Source organism: Cyprinodon variegatus, unplaced genomic scaffold (genome assembly GCF_000732505.1).
Source record: "Cyprinodon variegatus isolate N-32 unplaced genomic scaffold, C_variegatus-1.0 Scaffold185, whole genome shotgun sequence".
Lineage (NCBI taxonomy): Eukaryota > Metazoa > Chordata > Actinopteri > Cyprinodontiformes > Cyprinodontidae > Cyprinodon > Cyprinodon variegatus.
In genome coordinates this window covers 91,433-96,096 of record NW_015150638.1, presented here as the reverse complement: position 1 = coordinate 96,096, position 4,664 = coordinate 91,433, and positions in this window count along the sequence as shown.

The following is a 4,664-nucleotide window of genomic DNA, read 5'->3' as shown; positions in this document are numbered from 1 at the left end:
GACCAGATTAGCCGAGCGGTGAGAACGTGTCTACAGTGCATGCAGCGGCAAAGTCAGACAGAAGCAGGATGATATGCCACGGAAAGAAGTAAGAACACGCATCTAATCTTCAACTGCAACGTTTTAAAGACAGAGCCAAAAAGAGCTTGGACTCTAAAGTCAAGAGTGGTCTAGGAAGAGAGCTTTCATAAAGGTTTGACTGAAGATTTTGTCATCAAAATATTCCGTGGTGTGTAAGTTAATTGAAGTGTGCTATTTATATACACGTTAAAAATGCCAAAGTTAAAGGGTACATTTCTTGTAGAAATTTCCACATTGAAACTTTAAAGTGTATTTTTGAAGGTAATAATTTAAGGTTTTTGCTATTCGATATTGAAGGTTGAAGTTTTCCAAGCAGTTCATATACTGTTTTTGGACATTTCCATAGTACTATGTTTTGAAATATTGACATGGAGCATATTTTGCCACATGTAAACTGCAAGGTCATCTCATTTAAATTACATTTACATGGGATTAGAAAGTGATATTGATGTAAGTGTTACCCCACTATTTATGTTTACACATTGGTCGGTTTAAGACAGTGATTGAAAGATGTCAAATCCAAGTCGTTCTGCAACTCAGGAAAGGGGTGAGGTTAGCGAGAGTGCAAATTCCAAATATCCAATCCAATCTGAAGAAGCCCAGCAAGAGAAGCAACTGAGACAAAGTCAAAGAATAACTATTACTGAGAAGGGAAAAGAGATGCAAGTTGAAAAGATAAAAGTACTTCAACAAAGGTTTAACTACATTTATGACAAATGAAGAACACATGTCAAATCTACCAAGCAGCCATTATCACTATCATCAGAGCCTTTATCTCAGGATCTGCTGAACGATATTATTGGTGATGTAACAGGTCTTTCTGCAGATGTCCAAAAAACTTAGGATGAACTTCGCAAAGTCTCAACTCCAGATCAAGAGACCCGTTGAAGAGTGGATCTGTGTGTAGAGATCTCCAAGTACATAGTTTACAGAGCCTCAAGTTGACTGGATGGAAATATTCCAGAAGGAGATTCCCTACTCCCAAGGGAAGTTGTGTTTGGCCAAGAAAATCAGCCTTATGCACAACGCACTGACCTTGGATGGAGTGTTGTTGGTTATGGAAAATCCCTGTCTAGATTATGGTGATGCCTTTGGGATCAGTCATCACATAGTAGTGAGACAAGTGACACACTAGGAATTGAGCCTTCTGTCAATCTTAAAACTGAAGTACACTATGTGAACCGAAACAAAGTGAAGGAGATCACTCCCTCCGACATCATAAGAGTCCTTGAGTCAGACTTCTCAGAAAGAGTTGGAGATGATGATCTTATGTCCCAAGAGGATTTCAAGTTTCTATCAACATTAAGAGAAAACATCACACAAAAGGAAAATGGTCATTCTGAAATGCCATTACCATTTAAAGATGGAAGACCAAACTTGCCTAACAACAAGCCATGTGCAATACATCGCCTAAATTGTCTTGAGAGGAGACTGAAGAAAGATGAAAACTACTACGGAGACTATGTTAAGTTTATGGATGACATAATATATTGTGGTGATGCAGAGGAAGTTCCTGAGGAAGAAATTGACAGCAGTACAGTGTGGTACATTCCACATCATGGAGTCTATCATCCACAAAAGCCAGGAAAAATATGTGTAGTATTTGACTGTTCTGCCAAGTTTCAAGCAACGGCTCTCAATGACCATCTACTCACAGGTCCTGATTTGACGAATACTCTGGTGGGAGTCCTGTGCCGCTTCCGGCAGGGTTCCGTTGCAGTCATGTGTGACGTTGAGAGAATGTTCCACCAGTTTCCCGTGAAAAGGGAGGATCAAGACTTTTTAAGATTACTATGATGGGAGAATGGCAACTTGGAAACCACACGATTGGTCTACAGAATGAAAGTCCACTTATTTGGAGCAGCCTCATCTCCCGGCTGTGCCAATTCGGCTTACAATATCTGGCAGCACAAAGGTGCGGTAAGGTCAGTAAAGATGCCATAAGCTTCATTCCAAGAAATTTCTATGTGTATGACTGTTTGGCAAGCATGCCATCGGAAAATTCAGCTTGTTGAAAAAGCAAGAGAACTTTGCCACACTGGGAAATTAAGACTCCACAAGTTTGTTTCTAACAGTGAAAATGTGATGGCATTCATTCCAGAAGAGGAACTCGTCACAGGCAAGAATCTTGACATGGTTTTGAGTTCACCACATATAGAAAGTGCTTGAATTTTAACTCATTGTGGCTGAAGTCTTGTTTGATGCTACTGTAGTTTTTATTTTTATTTGATTTCATGCAGAAAAATGAAAATGGTAAAATTTTACTCCAGACCCACACCAACATTAGGTTTTATGCAACTTATGCTTTCTTGTTGTCCAGCATGTACCTGCTCTAATGCAAGTGTGCCCACATCCATTGGAGCAGCATATTTCACCAGTTGGGCAATCATTGTCACTGGAACAGAGTTGAACACATGGACCAACTTTTCCATCTGTGTTTGGACAAGCTGGGTTAGCTGAGAGAAAAGACAAAAGCAGAGAATAAAGAATGAAAAATATTGTGATTGAACTTAATTGTTGAAACGTTACTGAATCTTATAAAATTAAAAATTTTGACTGCAGATAATAAACAGAATTTATACGTGTGTCTCTTACTTATGATTGGAGGAGCACAGACAGATCCACTGGCAAAGCTACAACATTTTTCCTGTCCAGGGCAGTGTCCATCATTCTGACATGGTCTTCCTGGGAGAAGGGTTTGGAAGACTAGGGGGCACTTTCCAATTTTGGGATCCTGTCCTACTTTGGGACATAGAGTATTTATATAATTATAATTCATATGTGTTTATCAACCCGCAATAACACCTGCCTGTTACATGTCTAATGTTTTTCCAAGTTTTTCATACATCATTATCATGAACTTTAATAGACATTAGTGATGCTTTTTATGTTTTCCACTTCTCCTCTTAACTTTGTATACAGCTTAGCAAACGTTGGTCTAACGTTTTGTTATCAAAAATCATAACAGTGCATCAAGTAAAAGGGTTGAATGAATGGCAATATTTAATGAAGTTAGTATTGACTTCAATTATTTAAAACAAATGAGAGGGAAGGAAAAATATGTTATAATTTAAGCATTGGGTACAAATAAAATAACGAATTGAACTGATCTGCTTAATGATTTTAAATGTCATGGGTATGAATCAGGGCTAGACTTGGACAAAACTTTGGCCAGGAGATTCTGAGGAGAGACAAGGCCTCCTGGTGTTGATGAAAAGATAGTAAAGCTTATGAATGGAAACCAACTTTCTTGTGAGAATTTTTTTTCTCATCTCTTTCTCATATTTATTTGATTTAGATCAAAGTATACTGGCAAGTGTTTATATTAGCATAAGTGGACTAAAGTGGGACAAAATCAGACCGACCGAAAACAGCCCAGTTCTCAACAACTATCTATGCACTAAATCAAGACTATGATGGCCTGACCAGACTTAGCCTAAAAGCAAACGTCTAAATGACGTCTGATGTTTGGGGGGGAAGGCTGCTGAGGAACTTTTAAAGGAGAGAATTAGAAACAGATGACCCATAGTGAAGTTCTTAGAAACTAAAAAACTTTTTTTAATCACCTAAAATCAGCAACGAATTAGAGTAAAATAAGAATGCAGGTATAACTTTAGCAAAAAAACTATGCTTAATTTGCTGTGTCAAGCTGTAGGGTTCAGTATAAAGTTATTTTTTAAATGTTCATTGGATTTTCCATCAATCAAATGTTCAATTTCTTTTCCCTTATATCTATAGATTTCTTTACAGCTTCTGTGTAGATTCATAAACAGCATTCATCTGTACTAAATGCAATGATTTGAGCTTAGATCAAGAATACTGAACAACATCCATAGGCTGGGAAGGATGATTGCATTCTGTTACAGATTACTGTCAACTTCCAGGCATTGAAAGGTAAGACATATTTGATGTTCTCTGATTCAAGATTAAAACATGCTACCAAATATACATTCAGATGTCAGATCATTTAAATGCAATGATTTTAGTGCCCTGCGATGGACTGGTGACCTGTCCTGGGTGTACCCCGCCTCTTGGCCACAGACAGCTGGAGATAGGCTCCAGCACCCCTCGCGACCCCAACTGGGATTAAGCGTGCCAGAAAATGGATGGATGGATGTTTTTTAGTGCCGGCTTAAAAGCTAAAATGACCGCGATTGTGGATAAGAATATCTGGTTGTAGCTGCACTCTAGTTTATGGCAAATGATGAACTACTCAGTTAAGACAGTGCTGAACTTGATAAGAACACTACCGTATTTTCCCGACTATAAGCCGCTACTTTTTCCCCATACTTGGAACCATGCGGTTTATAATGTGGTGCGGCTTTTCTGTGGATTTTTCACAACCCGCCAGGGGGCGCTTTAGCAGAAAGTAAAAAAAACGAGACGGTAGGGAAGTCAAAGTTGGAAATCAAAGAAGAAGATAGCGCTAATTTTTATTTAGCACTTGTTAGCAGCAGACACGACGGAGAATTTTGTTCAAAGCCATACCCACTCATCATGGAAACCACACGAAGAAGTTCGTATGATGCCGCTTTTAAGTTGAAGGCCATCGATCTGGCAGTACAGGAAGGAAATAGAGCTGC